Raw genomic sequence first — 23,656 nt, forward strand, 5'->3', positions numbered from 1 at the left:
ATGTTGGTTGTATATATGTTTGTTTACCCGATATGGGTCTTGTAATGCAACTGCTTGTCATAAGAGGCGATGAACGGGATCGGGTGGTCAGGCTCGCTGACTTGGTTGATGCATGTCATCGATCCCAATTGTGTGGATCGATGCTCATTATATTAATTACTGGATTGTCTGGTCCAGACTCGATTATTTACAGACCGTCGTTATATAGCTGGAATATTGCTGAGTAAGGTGTTAAACAGCAAACCAACCAACCAATCTTGTAATGCAAATAATTAGCATCTGCAAGATATATGGTCACTACCAGTGTCATAGGACCATGCATATATATCCTTAGTCCACTGGATCACAGTCTTGCAGAGTCTTGCAGATAAGAGTGACAATACCCTTTCCATATTCATAAAAGATGGGGCGGTCGGGTAGCCTAGTGGTTAAAGCGTTCGCTCGTCACGCCGAAGAGGGTTCGATTCCCGACATGGGTACAATGTGTGAAGCCCATTTCTGGTGTCCCCCGCCGTGATATGGGAGGAATAATGCTAAAAGCAGCGTCAAACCATACTCACTCACTCACTCACTCACTCATAAAAGATGTCTGTCAAAATCAGAGTCGATTGTACATGTATGATTCTGACTACTTCATGAGCATTTGTTTATGAATCACTGTCAAATATTGATATCAGGTGTTCACGAAAAGGTGAGTATCCTGTCCACCCATCACAAACACATGCAAAGGCAAGTCAATTGTTCAACTGGAAAAATATGGTACATACGGCACAAGTGAAAATAGGGAATTGCATTGGACGTCATTTTTGTCACTGATGAGTCAAACTTGGAAATATCCTACACTGTCAGCCATAACACTTTTTGAAAGATTTACTGAGGCCTTGATTGTTGTAACCTTGATCAAACAATTTTTGAGGAAGAGTCGCATGATGCTCTTTGAAATCTTGGAAAGAGCATCCCGATTGTACCTCAAACGTTGTGAAGTGCAGATACCAAGGGCTGGAGCTGAAGGAACACTGCTTGACGTGAAGGGAAAGTTGACTATTGGGAAGTTGAAGTCATCCCTCTAGTCATACAGCCTTGGGGCGGTCGGGTAGCCTAGTGGTTAAAGCGTTCGTTCGTCACGCTCCTTCCCGACATGGGTACAATGTGTGAAGCCCATTTCTGGTGTCCCCCGCCGTGATATTGCTGGAATATTGCTAAAAAGCGGCGTAAAACCAAACTCACTCACTCACTCATACAGCCTTGTGGAGAGTCTTTTGTCAATCTGAATATTTATGCATAGATCTAGATGAAACAGATAAGGAGGTCTCACTAGTCTCCTTTATTTCTCTAGTTAAGGTGGGTTTGTTTGTTTGTTGTTTAATGCTGCACTCAGCATTATTACAGCTATATGATAGCGGTCTGTAAATAATCGAGTCTGGACCAGACAATCCAGTGATTGACGTCATGAGCATTGATCCACACAATTGGGATACGATGACATGTATCAACCAAGTCAGCGAGCCTGACCACCCAGGGGGGACCCGTTCCACAAAGCGAACTTAGCGCTACGACTGTCGTAAGTCAGTGTTAAAGAATGGGAGTTATGACCGACTTAGCGCTAAGATCGCTTTGTGGAACGGGGCCAAGGTTGGTAAAACAGGAAGGGAATCCCTGAAGCTTAAGTTAAACTTCTTGGCCAAATTACCTTCTTTGAACTTTGCCAATCGGAGCAGAAATTCCGATCCATATGCATAATGAAACAGATCAGCAAGAAGGGGAGCCCAAAAGGTGCCTATGTGGATGCCAGCTTCTTTCCTCCATGTCTTACATCTAAAGTTTATACAGGTGTTATTGCATCTTCCCGAGGCAAGGGAGTTGACTGACTGTAAAAGTCCAGTGTCCACTCCCTTCCCTCAGGAAGGTGTTATCATTGAGTCCAGCATTTCACATACTTGTTTGCTCAGTGAACTTCGATGGCGTTTGCTTTCATTGTTGACAAATTGCCCTGGACCTCTGGAGATAGAAATACAAACCATCAGCATCTACAAGATACCATAATGGTCACGACCAATGTACTTTTTTAAAGGAGCCTTAGTCCTCCAGATCACAGGGTATGTAATGCAAAAACTAAGATCACTACCAGTGTCAGCACTTTGTGAAGGTTCCGGGGTAGAAAGGTGACTATGCTTGTCGTAAAAGGCGACTAACGGGATCGGGTGGTCAGGCTGCTGACTTGGTTGATGCATGTCATCGATCCCAATTGCGTGGATCGATGCTCATGATATCAATCACAGGATTGTCTGGTCCAGACTCGATTATTTACAGACCGCCGTCACATAGCTGGAATATTGCTGAGTGCAGCGTTAAACAACAAACCAACCAACCAACCAACTTTGTGAATGTAGCTGTAATTTAGTTGAAAGTCTAGCCCATAGATCACTGGGTCTTGTGATGCAAAACATTAGCAGCTACAAGATATATGGTCACTAGCAGTGCCTGAGTACTATGTTAAAGGCTCATCAGTACTATGACATTGCTAGTTACCGTATATCTTGTAGCTGCAAATGTCTGTTACAAACCCATGTGCACTAGATAAATGCCTGTCAACAGTTAACAGAACCTGCCATTTCAACACGGAGGTGAGGTGAACTGGGGTTAAACGTCGCGTCCAAGATTATTGCACTTACATAGCGACATGCATGCGTGCGTGCGTGCGTGTGTGGATGCCTGTACTAGTCGGACTAATGCCAATTTCACAGTCCCAGCCCACTGAGATACCATGCCGCAGTTTAACATGAATACCCCACTCAGACACAGTATACTGACTCAGAGCCGACCAGTCCTTGCTTTTTGCTCTTAATGCCTAGCGCCAAGCAGGGCAACAACAAGTACCATCTTTTAACGTCTTTTGGTATGACGCGGCCGGGCATTGAACCACCGACCTTGCGCTCTCCGCGCGGACCTCCTACCGCTGGACCACGGAGGCGGTCATATTACAACATGGAGGTGAGGTGAGGTTGTTAGGCTGGTTTGGGGAGATCAGAAATATCATCGCAGTCTTGTTGTTTTCTGTACCTTTGACCCCCGTGCAGATTCCAGTTAGCATTGTTCTTCAGCAACCAATGACTAACGGATCAGATGTTCGGCTCGCTGTCTTGGTCGATGCATGTCATCGTACCCCAATTGCGTTGATCGATGTCCATGATGTCAATCACTGGATTGTCTGGTCCAGACTCGATTATGTACAGACATTCGTAATAAAGATGGAATATTGCTGACAAACAAACATCTTTAGCTACCTTTACCAATCTCATTTCAATCAGATTTAAACTTTAATGGATAGCACTTAGGGTATGTTATTGTAACATATATTCTGAAGAGATTGTTAACCCGATAGACTGAAAGAACACATTGGGGGACTATTTGCCACAATTACATTCTTGTTAGTCCTCGTGGACACGTTTCATTGGGACCAGTGATTGTTCACTGTTGGCAGGGGGGAAGGGTGGCCCAGTCGTCTAAGGCGCCGCGATAAGCTGTGCAGAGTTGCGTCCCTTGGGCACGCCAGAAACCTTTGACTGTGGTTTCGAATCCTGGTTTGCCCCGATTATGTTTCTAAGGTTGTCAGCACCATACCCGTGCTCGTGCGTTTCACCGAAGTGGTAAACATCTAAGACCTGCATCACTTCGGCTTTCCTCCCACATCAAGCTGACACGCCGCGATATAACTGTAATACTGTTAAAAGCGGCGTTAATACCGAACTCACTCACTGTTGGCTGCCTTAAAGAAGGTCAAGGTCAACGTTGGACGCCATATTTAATCAGGAATTGTAATTATTCACTCACTCACTTATGCTCAATCAATGGATATATGAAACACGTTCCTTTATCACCATGTCGTGCATAAAGCACAGTTTGCATGGTGTTTCTAAGAGTAGCTGTGTTTGGGAATACATGACCGGTTAAACACTCTCCATTTGGTTTGATCTTGGTTGACTGTTGTAAAAGGCCATGGCCATTCAGTGTCACCGCTGATGAGTTTGCAACGGGAGCCACCGGTGGTGAGGTGAGGTGAAATGGTGTGAGCGTGCGTGCGTGCGTGCGTGCGTGTGCTCGCCGGGCGGACGCTCTACCACTAGACCACGGAGGCGGTGTGCCACCGGTGGGGCAGTATACGCTACCTTTTCGAGAACCACAGCTATCATCCCTATTTGATAGTGAGCATTCATAAACAGATACGTATGATATAGACGGAGTACAATGGTCTCTGCTTGAAGTAAATATTTCTTATGATGATGGATGTTTTGTCTTAAATGACGGAAATTGTCACTTGGGAATTTTACAAAACGCCAAAATATTTTAGTCCTTTTAGAATCATTTTTTCCGTATATTATATTATGATAACGAATTCCAAACATTTATATGCTCTGTTTCATCGCCCTCACTGAACATGATAGGATAAAAAGAAACCTAAAATCAATGTAAAAAAAATTATATTCTCCAGATGTATTGGTTTCTACTCGTAGCATAATTAGTCTTTTGTGGTGTTTTCAAGCCCTTTTAAACGTAATAACTTTCGGTCAATCTGACGGAAAAATAATTGTAAAGTGACTGAAATATAATGTAAATTTTCACACACACACACACACACACACACATATATATATATATATACTGAACCGCAAAAGAAACGTCACCATGGATAGATATATAAGAAACCTTATTTGTCCAAACACTGTAAACATACTTTGAGACATATTAAAAAGATGAAACTTGGCAAAACTGATCATCAAGGTTGAAATTAAAGTGTCAAATGTACTTAAAGTGAAACACAAAACTAGTCTCTGAGAAAATGGCATCACAAGTCAGTATCTCGTGTGTCCGCCATGTGCATTGATGACTGCCGTGCAACGTCGATACATGGAATGGATAAGGCATTTGATGAAGGCCATAGGCACTTGACCCCACACTCCGAGGAAAGCCTGCCGCAGTTCAGCTGCAGTTGTTGGCCTTGGTCGGACGTCATACAGCCGTCTTTGAATCTCGTCCAACAGGTGCTCAATCGGATTTAAATCGGGACTGAGGGCAGGCCACTGCATGGTTCTGATGCCATTCTGCTGGAGGAAGTCTCTTGTTGCTCTCGCAGTGTGGGCACGGGCGTTATCATGCTGGAGCTCGTGGTTGCGGCGAAGTGCCAAATGAGGTATGGCGTGTGGTCTCAAGAACAATGTACCGAGCTGCTGTGACACCATTGCCTCTCCCTGAACCGATGTTCTGGAAGACAACAGGGCCGACCCTCTGTGCAAGACCATTTCCACCCCACACCATGATGCTCGGACCACCCCACGAGTCTCTCTCAACAACACAAGCATCCGAATAACGTTCCCCACGGCATCGCTAGACTCTCTCTCTCTGTGCAATCTGCTGTTGAGATACAGTAATGGTTCTTGTCTAAAAAGAGGACACTTCTCCATTGCTGGTGGCGCCAATGCTGGTGGTGTGTTGCCCACTGAAGATGGTCCCGGTGATGACGTGGTATCAGAATGGGTCCTCGGTGTGGTCTGTGACAGTGGAGGTGCCTGCTCGTCAGTCGTCGACGCACGGTGTCCGCAGTAATGTGTCGCTGGTGTGTCCCCATGGTCTGTTTAGCAGTTTCCGCAGCAGTAACAAAGCGATCTTGAAGATGCTGTCGCCCAACCTGACGATCCTGACGTCGGGTGGTGATTTGGTCTTCCACTACGTGATTGGTCATCTGTAGTGTTGGTGGTCTGGTACCGTTGCTGGAGCCTGTATATGGTCCTTACGTGGACTTGAAATACATTGGCTACTTGCAATCGTCCAAGTGCTTGGTGTCGCTGATTTCTTATCAGTCTTGGCATGTGGTTGCAATTCAATAACGAATGAATGTTATCCGATCTGGGTGGATTTTTATAGGGCAAGAAATGGGGGAACGCATGTGCATTTCAATTTGCACGGAACTCACGTGCATCGGGTTGTCATCTGCCTTTTTTTTATGATCAAATTTCATTTTTCGGACAAGGTAACGATAAATTTTAGAAACTTTGACAAAAAATACCCAGATATCTAAATAACAACTTTTCATGCAATGTTACTTGGGGTGGCGTTTCTTTTGCGGTTCAGTGTATATATACTGAGTCAAATTAAAAACTTCACATTTTTAAAAGTAATCCCATATATGATATACAACGGACAAATGTATCAGAGAAGGTAATTTTTAATCATTAATATCCAAAGAAGGATTTTAATTAACGGTGGTAACCATAATTTGTTCCAAGCACCTACGGTATTCGGTTATAACATCAACAGTTTAAATCATAAGTCCCAAGCACGAGAATCTGATGGCACACAAGTTCAGTAGCGTGTATGGCCACCATGTGCGTTGACAACTGCCACACAACGCCGCATGGACCTTGTGATGCTTGTGAACACATGATTGGGAAGACGATGCCATTGTTGCTGCAAAATGGTGCCAAGATCTTGCAAATTCTGTGGTTGGTTCTGGAGAGTGCGCAGACTTCTGCCAAGAGCATCCCAGACGTGTTCGATGGGATTTAGGTCGGGAAACCTTGACGGCCAGTCCATGACGTTGACTCCCGCATTCTGAAGGAAATTCCTTGTCAAAATTGCTGTGTGGGGTCTGGCATTGTCGTGTTGGAAGATCAAACCGGGTGCATGTGCTGCCATAAAAGGCAGAAGTTCTGGTGCCAGTACCTGGTCGCGGTAAGCAGCAGCGTTGAGGTTGCCACGGATGATAAGAAGCCTGGAACGTGCATTGCTACAGGAAGCACCCATCACCATGACACTTCCGCCTCGAAATCTGTCAACTTCCTGTACACAACACTGGGCGTAACGTTCATGACGGCGCCTCCACACCCTCGCCCTACCATCAGCAAATCGAAGATTAAATCGGGATTCATCACTGAAGACGACTTGATTCCAATTCCTCTGAGTCCATAGTAAGTGTCGCTGTGCCCACAATTGACGTTGACGTCTGTGTAATTGAGTCATAATCGGCCCGCAGTATGGCCGTCGTGCTTGAAGGTGAGCAGTTCTCAGACGGTTTCGAACAGTTTGCGCACTCTGTCTTCCCCAGTTCATTTCTGGTTGATGTAGCCGTCAAAAATCGGTTACGGAGGTGACGTAAGACAATCTGACGATCCTCTGCATGTGACGTCACACGTGATCGACCTGGCCGAGGGCGATCAGCGGTAGTAGCCGTTTGCGTCTGTAAATCATAAACAGTCCGTCGACTACAACCCATCGTCCTTGCGACTTCAGCTACGGACGTTCCCGTCTGCAACATGCCGATGGCACGTTCACGTTGCGCATTTGAAAGGCGTGTCATGACAAATGGCCGTAAAGACTTTTGTTTTCTTGTGTTTTTCTTTTTTTGTTAATGACTGCTAACAAGTATGGCTGAAAACACGTGCGGTATTATGGCCACGTGACCAGTTGCACGTGAAAAAACACTTTTGCCTCTATAGTGCTGTGCACATGATTTTGATCGATTCACCTGCACAAAAACGGGTGTTATCTGAAGACAATACGTGGCCATGACTGTTTAAATACACAATAAGGGCCCACAATCATAACTGGTGAAAATGTTAAAATGTTAGGATTGTGAAGTTTTTAATTTGGTTCAGCATATATACCCTTAAAAAAAGAAAACGCAAAGCCAGATTTGTGTAAGGTAGGAAAATACATTTATGCGAGAAACCGTACAAGGTATTGAGCCAAAATGTTGTGGAGTGAGTGAGTGAGTGAGTTAATGCTTTAGGTCACATCGGCAATATTTCAGCCATATCGTGACAAGCAAAATGTTGTGGAGAAAACACTTGGTGATTGTAGACATCTCAGATATCGGTACATAGGATAAGTCCAAGGTGAAGGTCAGCTTCCAACAATAACGCGTATGTCCCCCGTTGGAATCGATAGCGGCCTGACATCTCCTGCCCATTGAAGAGAGGAGCATGCGAATCACATTCTGGGGAATGGTAGCCCACTCGGCCTGCAACGCAAAAGCCAGCTGCTGCAACGTCTGGGGTTATGGTTGACGTCGTCTATCCAATTCATCCCACAGGTGTTCTATCGGGTTCAAATCCGGGGATTGCCAGGGGAGAACATCAACGTTGTTGTTGTTGTTGTTGTTGTGTCGACAAGGCTCTTGTGATTCATTCCGTATGCGGTCGAACGTTGTCCTGCTGGAATACACCGTTGCCGCTGGCTGCAATTGGGAGGACGTGTGGTAGGAGAATTTCGTTGATGTATCGTTGAGATTGCCCTGGATATGGATTAGACCTGTCCTGTCATGATGAGAGATAGCCGCCGACAACACCTGTCCACTCCCTGTACGCAGTTTCCGGCGTAATGACCCGACGTGTGTAGACCCGTTCTCTTCCATCCCCTCGACGGACCAGACGCAGTTGAGGCCATACCCTGTGTTGACGACACCAATGCAGTAGTTGTTGACGGTGTTGTCGACTCACCAATGCAGTAGTTATTGACGGTGTTGTCGCCTCAGTATGGCGCGTCGAACACGACGTCTTGCTCGTAGACCTGCTGCTCTTAAACGGTTTCGTACGGTCTGGTCGGAGATTCTGCGCTGTGGGGGTATTTGGGATGCGGTTGAGGTGGCTGTGGTCCTCCTTTCACGTAGGTGGCGCAATCGGATGTAGCGATCTTGGGCGGGCGTGGTTACTCTTGGTCGTCCCGACCTTTGCCGATCACGTGTTGACCCACGCTATTGCAACCGATCCCATAGCCTGAAAACCCTGGCTCCAGCTGAACGGGATTCCCCTGCCAGCAAGCGGCCTATGACATTGTTTCTTTGCACTTTTGGTAATCTTGGCATGTTGTTGAACTGTCACTGTTCGATTGACGCAGATGCCAGGCAATCAAAAACCCTGCACTATAATACCGTTCATAGTGCTGCTGCACGTGGAGCTCCATGGCCCTTTCGTTAATGCACTGGGTGCGTTTTTTTCCGAATCGTACGTGTTTGCCGACTAATGGTTTACATGTCCTTGTGGTGATCATTTTGATCCGGGACATTTGTCACTGACACTATAACACATTAAACCTCTTCAATTTGCACATCTTGGTCCGCTAATTTTGCTTTTATGGCCAAAAATATCCGTATTGCGTTCTTTCTTTCTTTATATATACAGTAAACTACGGTTATAACGAACACGCTTATAACGAACTAACGGATATAACGAACTAACGTTTTAGTCCCGACTATATGCTGTAGTTATGCGCTGTATATATGCTTATAACGAACTACGGTTATAACGAATTAAAATTAGTAGTCCCTTTGAGTTCGTTATAACCGTAGTTTACTGTATACCCACGGCCAAAAGATACGCGAACCATAGACACATATAGAGAAGTATGTATGTTAAGAAGAGATGATTCTAATGGGTACCAATTAATGACAAAACTAACAATCAGTTAAGTGGCTTTATTCTTATCACGAGATGCTGCACGTGATTTCCAAACCTTACAGGCTAATCCTGCACGAGACAAATGGTGCATCTCGAGTCATGAATCTGTGACGTCACATATGATGCGTTCATGAGCGTCGGTTCACACAACATACTAATTGCAGTATGTTCTAGTGCATCGAACCAATCTAATATCTCTTGAATACGAGTAATTGTTCATAATTATATTAGCCAACATGTATGGCATTCGCTATTCTTTTGTCGGTCAGTATATATGTATCGAGTTTCCATTTATCGTCTTCTGAAGGCAACTATTGTCATCTGAGACAGAATGTCAACTCAAGAAATCAATCATGCGGGAGCTACTTATCACATGTTTGTTATGCAATTGAAAAAAAATGCCTAGCAACAAACAAATATGAAACCATCTTTCTAAAATGTTTGAGGTTGAGCCGCCTTTGACACATGTATTGCCACATCATTTTGATTCGTTAAAAACCATACCAGACAAAGAACTCATGTTCGTGTGATAATCGGGAAATTACTGACCGGCTGTCCGGCGTTTATTGATTCCTTTGATCGTATGTATTCTATATGATTTATGTTTTCTGTCTATCCTGATTTATAAACAGGCTACCCCAGCATCGATATCGAAGCTACCAAGGCCAGGGAATAACCAGTCACGATTATCCGCCCAAAGCAGATATTCCCTTGGGCGTTAAAGGCAAAAAAAACTATACTCAACAACAAAAGGCATTACCTTTCAACATGACAACGCCCTGCCTCCTATTGCTCGACTTGTTCAGGATTCTCTTCAAAAGAACGTGAATGTCATCCCCTGCCCGGCTCGCTCCCCTGATCTCTCACCAATCGAGCACATGTGGGATGAGATGGATCGGCGCCTTCGACGTCAACCACGCGTTCCACAGACACTCCAGGAACTTCGAAATATGCTCCAGCAGATATGGAGATATCCCACAGGACTTTGTGCGACGCCTGGTCCATTCCATGAGACGAAGATGTGTTTGATGTGTCAATTGACATTTTGGCATGTTCATGTTTTTGTGTGTGTTTTTTTTAATGAAATCACGCATTTTCTGAAGTTAGTATGGCAAATTAAACCATTTGCACACTTACAGGAGTCTTTTATCTGTTGCAAACCGAAATTGTTTCAGATTTGGTAAAAAATATAACTTTGCATTAAAAATCTTATTCAATGTCACAGGAACTTTTGTTGTTCAATATACATGAATGGATCACTGTAAATCAGTGATGACACCAGATGTTCGCGAAAAGGGTAAGCATTTCCTGAAGCCAGTTATAAAACAGCAGGTTGTAAGTAAAGTAACTCTTAAATATGGGGGGTGGTATACTTTGATCGGATCTGTATTGTTAATACTTAGTACAAGCAGACACACGCACGCACGCACGCATGCACACGAACCGTGCCCGTACGTCGCTATATAAATGCATTAATCTGGGGTGAGGTGAGGTGAAATGGGGTTTAACGTCGCGTCCACTTATATAGCGACGTGCGTGTACGTGTGTGTGTTTGTGGGGCTGCTTGTACTAGTCCGGACTGATGTCGATTTATAGTGCTAGCTCACTGAGATACCATGCCGCAGTTTAACATGAATACCCCACTCAGACACAGTATACTGATTCCGAGCCGACCAGTCCTTGTTTTAGCCCCTTAATGCCGAGCGCCAGACAGGGTAACAACGAGTACCATCGTTTAACGTCTTATGGTATGACGCGGTCGGGGATCGAACCCCGGACCTTCCGCTCTCCGGGCGGACGCTCTACCACTAGACCACGGAGGCGGTACCAATAATCTGGGATGCGACGTCAAACCCAATTTCTCCTAATTCGGTCACATGTTTCATTCAGTTCAATTCATTAAATATTCACTGTTTGTGATAATGTATTTTATGTCTTTCGTTGTTATTTCGAGTTATTTCCAGCCAATACAACGTCACTGGTCTATTTAATGAGAAAAGAGAACTATCTCAAGAATGTCCAATCTCCCATAAATACGGCCTTTACGACTCCGCAACAGCACTTGAAATCTATAAAGGCCGATGAGTAGTGTTTATTATGTGAAACCCATAGCCTTCCTGACAGAAGCTTGCTACACGGTTATGTTCCCAAACACGCGATGGGGTCTATATTTAGGACACACTATCTCAATCATACCTTCCACATGTTACCACTGTGGCTGATACGATTGGCCTACTTAGATTGGCGTTTTGCCAAACAACTGCCTGTCGAAGCACAGAACGAAGCGTTGCCTTTGTCAACATGGAAACATCACTCGGCTGTAAAGTGTAATTGTTGTGTACGTGCTAATGTCGATTTTACATAACTATTTGTCAACACAGGACAATATTACTGTTGCTGCGTCATAATACAAACACAATGAAGCATGCAGATAATAGATAGTGTTTGATCAATGCAAGAGTTGTGCTTCGTTGATAAATTTAACCGTGGTCGTCGTTGTTCTAATCGAAGAGGCACGGAACGGCCCTGTCACGTGATCCAGTGACCCGGAAAATCCCCGATTGTAGGTCATCGCTTCGTTTTACACTGCCGATACCCAAGGGGCGTAACTGCTACGAAGGCAGTATTAATTTTCGCGCCTTCCATTGGTCAGATTCGATCACGTGATTACACTATCATCGTATAAATATACGCGCAGCACGGCCTCATGGCTGATCAGGTTGGTTGACATGCATGCGTGCCAAGAGTGGAATAATTATGATGCGATGATGTATCTTGATCGTCTTTGAATGTAAGTAGGTTCCGTTGTTTAGTACCCTATCATTATTTAGACCACAGTTTAACACTTTCAATCTGAGATTGTAGATTCAATGCCTGTTCAGCTTGGGTGTGTAGCACGCCCATTTGTATACGATGGGCGATGACTCAGTCCATATATAGACATGTGGAATTCTTGACCTAATATGGTGTTGAAACTGGCTGATTTAGGCCTAACAAGCCCCAGTACCAGAATGTATGATACACTGCCGTAGCCCGGGGGGGGGGGGGGGGGGGGGGGGGGGGGGGCTCCTTGATTTTTTTTATAGAAAAGAGTTTATTTGAATCAAGTTGGGGACAAGTGATACCAGTACAAATATTTGGCCCCCCCCCCCCCCCCCCCCCCCGTAATAAAAAGTTGACTACGGCCTTGAGATACCTGAAATATTTTCAGTATAATGGGGACAGCATGTACAATTAACGCTTGCCCGCTAGTCCGTGTCAAGTAAAATGTCAAAAGACAAGGGCAGTGCTGACCGATTAATATCCACAGAAGACAATGTACCAGTTTTCTCATTATGCTCATTGTTAGTCATTCAGGCTTTTTTGTTTGGCTGTTCCATACAGTTCAATATGACTCACAGCAATTGAACTCTTAAATTGTTTTATTTTTTAATGAGTTATAATGGGATTAACGGAGTGATTAATTGGTGGGGAATCAGGGCCCCGTTCCTCAAAGCCATCTTAGCACTAAGGTGATCATAACTCCCATACTTTAACATTGGCTTACGATAGTCGTAGCGCTAAATGGCTTTGTGGAACGGTGCCCAGGTCTATGCCCCGGGGGCTGCTTTATGTGTTTGTTTAGATTTGACTGTTCATCCAGTTGGTTTTCTCAACCACATGCTTTTAACGGATGTTAGAGGACATATGATTGGATGACATTGAAGGTCATGGGTATTTTGTGTGAACTTGGCATGAAGAAAGCTTGTGCACATATCTTGGGTATTTTTTGTTGAAATTTGAAAATTAAGGGAGTGAGTGAGTATGGTTTTATGCCGCTTTTAGTAATATTCCAGTTAAATATGATAAAAATTGATATACATTATCTCTAAAGTAAGGTCTCAATCATATTAACTTTGGGGTGACCTCCATGTTAGGTCAAGGTTGTGATCAAATTATGAAACATGGTTCAAAACATTTTTCAAGAAGTGAAGACAATGAAGATGAACTATACTAATCAAAGGATCACCATTTTAAAAGGTACTATGTCGAATTGTATGCATCTTTTGAAATGGACATATTGCATGAGACATGTTTAATGAACAAATGTCTGTTGTCATGTGCCACACAATTCCAACAAACAACATGTGACCAATAATCAGTCAGATCAGCCTGGCATACAGTCTCACATACATATCCAGAATGTCATCCCTGTAGTGCACACCTGTCAACGTGCCCCGCTCAACGACATGTAGAGCGTTTCTTCTAGCTCTACTTATCCCACCCCAAATCATGTTTGAACCCCCTCCATAGCAGTCATGTTTGGCTACATTGGAATACTGAAGTCTTTTCTCCTTGTCCATGCCACACTCAAGCACGACAATCTGTGAAACTGAGATAGTATCTCGATTCATCAGTGAAAGGGAACTGGAGCCAATTCCTTTTCTGTCCCAATTGATGTGATTTTCAGTCCAATCCAATCATGCCTGCCTGTGATGGGTCGATGGGCTGTGAATTCATGCCCTTCGTGACTGGACATACCTAGACTATTGCACACTTGTTTGGGTAGAAACTTTATCGCCACTGGTCTTCTGCAGGTTATTTCAGAGTGTGGTGGCAGTCACAAAGTGATGTCTTCCTGCAATCATGACAAACCTGTCTTCCCGCTGTGTGGTGGAATGCTGTCGACTGCCTGCATGTCGCTGGGTGGCTGATCCAAACATTTGGTATCGATTCCATGCCCTGCTGATCACACTTTGGCTGACACCAAAGATGTTTGCAACGTGACTGCAATGTGACATTGTGTTAACCCAGTTTCAAGCATGCCCATGCATGTGCATCTGCCTACTTCTTCGGTCATCAAACGACTTCTTTCACTCTGAGGGGGCAGTAACATTATTCCATGTGATTGATGAAGAATGGAGGTCAAGGTCACTCCCTCCTTTCAGGATGAAAAAAAGCTTGTAGCAGGACGTGGAGTCATCCCACAGCTTGCTGAGTGGTTAACAGTGTGGACATGGTGTCCGACATCGGATCAGAGGGTTCATGAAAGCTTGTAATCAGTTTTATTCAGAAAGTATTGTAATTATAGGATGATGGTATGAACACTACATTGCTGCCATGGCAGCCATATTGAAAATGTCATTTTCAGCCATTACTCAGCAGTTTTTGCATGTATCATTATGTTTTGTTTGTTATCGTCATATAATATAATAATCAGTATGTCCGTCTGTCGTCTGTCCGTCTGTAATCATTGTTTGTCTGGAGCATATTTCCTAAACCGTACAACCTAGCTTCACAAAACTTGGTACACTTAACAATCAGGCCCAGTAGAAGTGCCTTTTGCTATTTAGAGACTTTTAGAATTTTATATTTTTGTCGTTTCCATGGACATATGATGAACTTAGGAAATTTGAGGGTAGTGCTCTTGTCCGGAGCATATTTCCTAAACCGTACAACCTAGCTTCCCAAAACTTGGTACACTTAACAATCAGGCCCAGTAGAAGTGCCTTTTGCTATTTAGAGATTTTTAGAATTTTATATTTTTGTCGTTTCCATGGAAATATGATGAACTTAGGAAATTTGAGGGTAGTGCTCTTGTCCGGAGCATATTTCCTAAACCGTACAACCTAGCTTCCCAAAACTTGGTATACTTAACAATCGGGCTCAGTAGAAGTGCCTTTTGTTATTTAGAGATTTTTAGAATTTTATATTTTTGTCGTTTCCATGGAAATATGATGAACTTTTTCAATTTAAATTGAAAATTGATGAACTTAGGGTAATGTCCTCGTCTGGAGCATATCTTCTAAACCATGCGACAGAGATTCACCAAACTTTATGCAAATATCAATCATGTTCACTAGTAGTGCAGTTTGTTATTTATAGATTTTAATCTTTTTAATTTGTAGCCCCTGACATATAATGAAACAAGATGTTTAGGTTTGTTTTTTTGTCAATCCCTAGTACGTTCTCTTTATGCCTTTGGACCTGTGAAGATCCGGGGTAGAATAGGTCTTCAGCAACCCATGCTTGCCGTAAAAGGCGACTATGCTTGTCGTAAAAGGCGACTAACGGGATCGGGTGGTCAGGCTCGCTGACTTGGTTGATGCATGTCATCGATCCCAATTGCGTGGATAGTACTCGGATGACTCTTGTTTGTTTGTTGTTTAACGTCGCACTCAGCAATATTCCAGCTATATGACGGCGGTCTGTAAAATAATCGAGTCTGGACCAGACAATCCAGTGATTGACCTCATGGGCATCGGTCCACACAATTGGGATCGATGACATGCATCAACCAAGTCAGCGAGCCTGACCACCCGATCCTGTTAGTCGCCTTTTACGACAAGCATAGTCAAGCATTGGTTCCTGAAGACCTATTCTACCCCGGAACCTTCACGGGTCTGTATCATTATGAATTTGTGTGATACCCATTGGCTGACAAAACTATATTTGTTTTGGCCATCAAAACAAGGGTTAAGGACCTATTTCTCAAGGAGAGCTTTCTGTGAGTGAGGGAATACTGTATAAAAGGTACCTAGTAATCCAGAAACTGACCTCTGCACTTTTATAAAAAAAAGACCCATGAAGATCTGGGCTAGAAAAGGTCTTCAGCAACCCATGCTTGCCGTAAAAGGCGACTATGCTTGTAGTAAGAGGCAGCTAATGGGATCGGGTGGTCAGGCACGCTGACTTGGTTGATGCATGTCATCGTATTCCAATTGCCTGGATCGATGCTCATGATGTCAATCACTGGATTGTCTGGTCCAGACGCGATCTTTTTACAGACAACTGTCATTTAGTTGGAATATGGCTGAATGTGGCATTAAACAACAAACAAACTTTTACAAAACTCTAAAGTATCTTCTTCTCTGATACTGTTTGACTGATGAAGATGAAATTTATCAAGTTTGGCTTGCAGTTCCTTCTTATGAAGACTTCTTATCATGTAACATTAATGTGAATTTATTTTAAGTCTTTTTCACAAAAATATGTTAAAAATCACTTTTTACAAAAATATTTTAGGTCTTATTCTTTAGAATGACATGTTGCAGAGCTTAAACTGTGTGCGAATGTTAATGACTAAAGGAACATCAGAGTTGGACTAAGGCATCATTTTTGTGTGTGCTAGATTGTTGTCATAACAGTTTCCAAAGTCTTTTTTCTTAAGAATCCTTTGCACTAATCTGTTTGTAACCCTTCACAGATCTTCTTCCAAATTAAGGTTACATTGTCATAAAATTATTTCTTCATAAGTCAGGTGAGCTACAGCCATAATTATAATATCAAAACTTCCAATAAACATTCCTATTAAAATAGTATTTCAGGTGTAGAAACAAACATTTGTCAGTCTACTTGTCCTTACAATGATAAGATATAGCAAAACCCTTAAAATGGCAAATTTCTACTAGTCATCATGATACCTTTACTTTTGGCCAGTTTAGCAAGGACTACAGGACTAGTGCCTATTTCTAACGCTGTATTTAAATTAAGAATATTGGGTGTCTTTAAGTGCCTCCTTAAATAATTGAATTCCCAATGTCCTTAATGCAGTTTTGAATTTTATCGACTAAAATACTGTATTTCCCTGTGTATAATGCACACACCCTGTCCTGTTTTCTGGGAAAATACCTTTCGTATATTGTGCGGCAATGTGTGCAGTCAAAAACTCCATCGTATGGCTTGAGGAAATGGAACAGCAAAGTGGGTTGATGAAAATGTGAATTTAGGGATAATACAACTGGACAGCATGGGTATTTACTCTCCAGTTTTCTTTGTCCTAGAGAACTCCCTGGACATGAGGATGATTATTGATCTCAAGAAACTAACATTTTTAGTCCGCTAGTCCTTATAATGGTAACATGTTCCAAAACCCTTAACCTTAACCCTAGTTCTTATGATACCTTAACTAGTGGGCATTTTGGCAAGGACTACAGGACAAATGCCAATTTCTATCGCTGGAACTCAGGGTTCTCAACAAATCCTTTTTGGTACCTTCTCCCAAAGTCCAGATGGAGTCAGTGAGGAACCTCGGTTTACAAGATGTGTTATTTCATGTTACCCTTTCACCAATCAGCAAGGAAATACCTCCAGTTGCTGTCAATGAGAGTGATTATAAGTTCCGATTACTGACATTCGGAATCTTGATAGCTCCTTGGCTCATCACCAGGATTACAACGCCCATGGTCAGGTTCGCCCATCCACTTTGCGTACATCTTCACTGATACCTGTGGATTTCCTTGTGGCAGACAAAGACAAAGATCAACTCCATCAGAACATGATCCTTCTGATACATCTTATTACATCTCAAAGGTTTTTGGTGCACCCGACCATGTCAGAAATCACACCAGTCCATGACATTGTGTACATTGGAGCTCGATTCAACTTAACAGCGGATGCCTTTGTACCTTGGAAGATTGATTTACCAAGACTCTCTTGATGATCAACACGGTCCTGTCTCATCCTACTCGTCCTATTAGTTGGAAGATGTCTCCTGGGAAACATAACGTCACTCCAGGGGAAGATAACAGCTATGAGCTGGATCAACACTACAATCCTACATCATGTTGAGGCTCTATCAATGTACTGAACGGGTCTCTTCGCCTATGCATTTCCCCCTTGGTCCCTCCTGGACAAAGTACTACAGAAAATAGAACTGTTGGATTGCATGATCATCCTGATTGCACTGATTTAGCCAAGCAGAGCGTGGTTCCATCGATTTCTTCCTCTATTAATGGAAGATCATCTTCCTCTACGCAGTGATGTATGACAAGCTCAGGTCAGACATTTTCTTTTAAACGACTATTCATTTCCTGCAAGCCTCGTTCAAACAATGACATTGCTATAGCTACAGTAGCTGGTTAGCTCAAATCTACTATCGCAGCTAGTTTCCGACAAGCACAGGACACTCCTCCAGTACTTTGGTCCTGCTCCGCTTACGAAATACGGGCATTAGCAATGAGCCTAGCAAGCTGTGTCCAGTTGCCAAGACTCTTAGTGGGTTTCTATTCTCTGGGACCCATAGTAGCAGCACAAACCATCATTAACCCATAGTTTTCCATCCTTCTATGGAAAAAAAGGGGCGGGTGGCGAGAATTCAACATCGACAGCCTCAGAAGGTAGGAAGACCTTTTGTTCAGCTTTAGCTATTCAGGGTAGGATAGACAAAGACCACATTTCGTTTCACATTATACCTCTAACTAGTTATCAAGATATTCAAATGTCAAACAACTGGAAGTGATGTCATATTTGGAAGTTTATGGAAACTGCAAGTGATATCATCTCCGGAAGTGACATCTTAAATGACGTCACCAGAAATTATAAAGAACATCACAAGGATAAAAGATAACTGGAAGTGACGTAACGAACTGTAGTGGTCAGTGAGTTGGGTTTAACGCCGCTTTTTACAGTATTCCAGTTATATCGCGGTGTGTCAGCTTAATGTGGGAGGAAAGCCCGAAGTGATGCAGGTCTCAGACGTTTACCGCTTCGGTGAAACCCACGAGCACGGGTATGGTGCTGACAAACCTAGAAACATAATCGGGGCGAACCGGGATTCGAACCCACAATCATAGGTTTCTGGCGTGCCCAAGGGACGCAACTTTGCACCAAAGTGACGTCACCAAAGAGTATAATGATGAGATAAAATCCCGGAAGTGGAAATGTGGATTTCTAAGATGATAAAGTAACATCTAATGAAGTTTTGTTTATAGATAGAAATTGTTAATAATTCTATGAATACTTCTTCTGTTACATCAGATGTACTCCCTCCCACCTCCACATTCATGTCTGTAGAATGAATTTTAATGTTTGAAAGAAGTGACGTTTTTCCCCACTGTGCACACCTTGCTTATTAGGGGAACAACTAGTCATGTGTAATTGATAGTGAAGAGGATTTGAAATTCTAATTGTAGTGTGTTTTCAGACAAAATCCAGGATATATAACATTGATCTTATAGAGGTAGTATTCTCAACATTATTAACAATGATAATTATTGTTTGATTGATTGTCCCCCGCCGCGCGAAAGCGCGGAGCGGGGGACATAGTATTCAAGACCGTCCATACGTCCGTCTGTCCGTACATCCCACCTGTTTGTTGCCGCGATATCTCAAGAACTAAACACTGGATTGTCTTCATATTTGGATCTATGGTGTATATACAGACTCCGCAGACACTAGTCGGTTTTGGTGACCTTGACCCCATTTTCAAGGTCACAGCAGGCAAATCTGCTTTTGGAGTTGGAAAACGGTGTTGCCGCGATATCTCAAGAACTAAACACTGGATTGTCTTCATATTTGGAACTATGGTGTATATACAGACTCCGCAGACACCAGTCGGTTTTGGTGACGATGACCCCATTTTCAAGGTCACAGCAGGCAAATCTGCTTTTGGAGTTGGAAAACGGTGTTGCCGCGATATCTCAAGAACTAATCGCTGGATTGTCTTCATATTTGGAACTATGGTGTATATACAGACTCCGCAGACACCAGTCGGTTTTGGTGACCTTGACCCCATTTTCAAGGTCACAGCAGGCAAATCTGCTTTTGGAGTTGGAAAACGGTGTTGCCGCGATATCTCAAGAACTAATCGCTGGATTGTCTTCTTATTTGGAACTATGGTGTATATACAGACACGGCAGACACCAGTCGGTTTTGGTGACCTTGACCCCATTTTCAAGGTCACAGCAGGCAAATCTGCTTTTGGAGTTGGAAAACGGTGTTGCCGCGATATCTCAAGAACTAATCTCTGGATTGTCTTCATATTTGGATCTATGGTGTATATACTGACTCCGCAGACACTAGTCGGTTTTGGTGACCTTGACCCCATTTTCAAGGTCACAGCAGGCAAATCTGCTTTTGGAGTTGGAAAACGGTGTTGCCGCGATATCTCAAGAACTAAACACTGGATTGTCTTCATATTTGGAACTATGGTGTATATACAGACTCCGCAGACACTAGTCGGTTTTGGTGACCTTGACCCCATTTTCAAGGTCACAGCAGGCAAATCTGCTTTTGGAGTTGGAAAACGGTGTTGCCGCGATATCTCAAGAACTAAACACCCCCGCCCAACATCCATTCGTCCATCATGTTTTGTTACCGGAGCATAACTCAGAAACCGTTTAATATTTTTTCATGAAACTTTGCAGGTCTGTCAAGTTCATGCTGAACTGGTGCCTTTTGCTAATTAGAAATTTTAGAAATTAGAAGATGGACTTAGGTTCCAAACTCTTCTTTTTTTTTACAATTTCCATGACAAGTTCCACCTCGGTTAAAAAAGGTTAGGGTTTGTTTAGAATTAATCATGTCATAAATTCTGCAACAGGGGCAGGGGATATAGCAAGGTTAGTGGCAAACTCTTGTTTTGTACTTGACCTGCAATATTTTTATATGCCCTTTTACATTTTATAAATCTTTATGTTCTCAGTTATTATTGCATTTTCTTTCTGTAATTAAAGTTTATGAAATAAAATTAATTTTACATATAGCAACTGTATTGTGCTGGCTGAAGTTTAAAACATAATTTATTCATTTTCACAGCATTTCACGTGTTTCCTACTCTTCCTGGAAATTTTTTATGTTTCCTTTCTGAAGTTATTTTTAACTGTTCCTTTCTGAAGTTATATTTAACTGTTCCTTTCTGAAGTTATATTTAACTGTTCCTTTCTGAAGTTATATTTAACTGTTCCTTTCTGAAGTTATTTTTAACTGTTCCTTTCTGAAGTTATATTTAACTGTTCCTTTCTGAAGTTATTTTTAACTGATAGTTGATGATGTTTATGACAGACATTACAATCTTACTGTTTTGGAGAAAAACTCCTTTTTTAAAGTGTTTGATAGTCAAATCATGTTTTTTCTCATCAAACACAATTGTCCTCGATTGAAAACCCATACATCAACCGTTATCCTCACAGCATTCACTTTCACTTTGAGCATGTAACACCGGAAACAAATCCGTACTGAAGTACACCATTTAATCTTGTAATTACACTGTCTGGTTATTGTATATTATTATATTGTGTGCATTGTATATGTGGGCTTATGTTTGTAATCTATTTCATTAATTTTATTAAAAATTTCATTCAATGTTGTTGACATCAATTTGTACGAAATCGTGTAAAGTGATCAGAAGATTGCACAACTCACCGTTATTTACAGCAACCACGGTCAGATTACAGCTATTGACACCTTGAAACAAATTTTAATTGACAGTGAATTGATACATATATCGTAAGTGCCATACTTTGACTTGTTAAAAGTCACATTTGTTGTAGTTTGACTATCATTATATTATCAACATAAAGTTTTTGCAATCGCGAGTGCTCTGACAGTGACTGGTTAAATTGTTCGTTACGTAAAAATATCCAGCAAAAGCAATGAGCTGCAACTAAAATAACACAATATTGGAAAATCTTATACCTGATAAAATAAAACTTTCAGATACAATTCCTACAATCTTGCATCCAAATTCTTTGAAGTTACCATGGTTACCGGTATATTATTTGGTGATTTTTTACCGATAGATTGAACATGTTGAAAGTAGAGGTGTAACGATACAGGAGGGTCGCGATACGATACGTATCACGATACAGTGTTTACTGGTACAAGCTAAGCCAAGTTGATGTCTTTCTGCTCTCTAAAAGATGTGACAAGTACAGTTGAAGAAGATATAAGGTGTTTATTTACTGTTATAGCAAATTGTCAGCAATACAGTATGTTTTACTGAAACAACAAACTGTCTTTGAAACTGTTAAACGTATTTCATGTTTAAAAGTACCCCCCCTAGCAGGTTCAATATTTTGGGAAAAAAGAAATTTGAATATTATGCGCAGAAAAAAATTACACAGTACCCCTTCAGCGAAGTCCGGCAAACGAACAGGTGATGAGAAACTTTGTCAGTACAAATTTGAAATTTGAGATAAAAAATCACCAGACATGTTGATTTACCGTTTAAATTGTATTTTTTGTTCAGCTAGGCATTGTTTTATATCCAGGGATTAAGATTACCTTGTGTATTTTCTTATAAACTAAGCCGGACACAGCAATCAGCTGTACACACGTTTTCTTGGAATCTTCCGGTGATTCGGTCAAGATACACCCAATGATATAACTTTACAGGATTTTAATGCAAGGATCGGCAAAAGTTGTATCTGAAACTATTTTTTTATCAGGAATAATTTATTCCAACATTGTCCAATATCTTGTTAATTTAGATGCAGCTCTTACTAAACATATTTAAAATAATAATAACCCTAAGCGAAGCAGCTGATTGCTATTGCCGGGTATTATTTTTTACATGGAACCAGTCTGACCAGTCCTTGTCAAGGCTCCCGTGCACGTGATCGCGAGAATTACGTGTTGACATAGAATCGTCCAACAACAAAAAATGGAATCAAAGTATGGCATTTATGATATATGTATCCATTCTCTGTCAACAAAAGTTTGTTTCAAGGCGTCAATAGCGGTAATCTGACCGTGGTTGCTGTTAATAAAGGTGAGTTGTGCGATCTTCTGATCGCTTCACACACAATTTCGCCGAAATTAATTAAAACAATATTAAAAGGAATTTTGAATAAAATTAATAAATTAAGTTACAAACATAAGCCCGGATATACAAAGAACACTTTTTGTAGCCAGACAGTGTAATTACATGAATAATTTGCGAACTTCAGTATGGATTTGTTGACATGGTATATCCGGTGTTACGTGCTCACGGTAATGTCTTTCCAAGGGGGAAAAAACATCAAAACTCATTAATTCGTGTATAATGCGCACCTCCTTCTACACAGCTATTTTTTGGAAAAAAAGTGTGCACTATACTCAAGAAAATACGGTAAGTAAAACTGTGTTATGAAAATATCGTATGTATCGCGATACATGCTTTCCAAATCGATGCATCGTATCGTGGGCTGTGCATCGGGGTACAATACTGTATCGCCGTATCGTTACACCACCAGTTGAAAGAAAACATGTTTACAGATGATTGCTGTTTCCGGCTTAGTTTACGAAAAAGTAAACAAGTTATCTTAATCTCTGCATGTAAAACAATGCCTAGCAGAACAGGAAATACAATTTAAACGGTCAATCAACATGTCAAATTTTAAATTTGTACTGAGTTTGTTACCAACCGTTCGTTTGCCTGAATTTTTGCTGAAGGGATATGATGGAATTTTTTTCTGCATATGATACTGTTTATTTCTTCAACAGACAGTTGTCAAGTGTTCTTTCTA

General features: G+C 42.0%; 1 protein-coding gene across 2 annotated transcripts in view; it reads left to right on the forward strand.

The window, feature by feature from the left end:
- Positions 1–12,131: 12,131 nt before the first annotated feature.
- Positions 12,132–23,656, forward strand: part of LOC124144388 — a 32,186-nt gene continuing 20,661 nt past the window's right edge. For both annotated transcript variants that reach the window (XM_048381204.1, XM_048381205.1), the window contains exon 1: positions 12,132–12,240. The gene's annotated coding sequence lies outside the window, so the exon portion shown is untranslated. The remainder of the gene's footprint in view (positions 12,241–23,656) is intronic.

The sequence above is a fragment of the Haliotis rufescens genome, unplaced genomic scaffold (assembly GCF_023055435.1).
Source record: "Haliotis rufescens isolate VD_foot unplaced genomic scaffold, xgHalRufe1.0.p SCAF_37, whole genome shotgun sequence".
Lineage (NCBI taxonomy): Eukaryota > Metazoa > Mollusca > Gastropoda > Lepetellida > Haliotidae > Haliotis > Haliotis rufescens.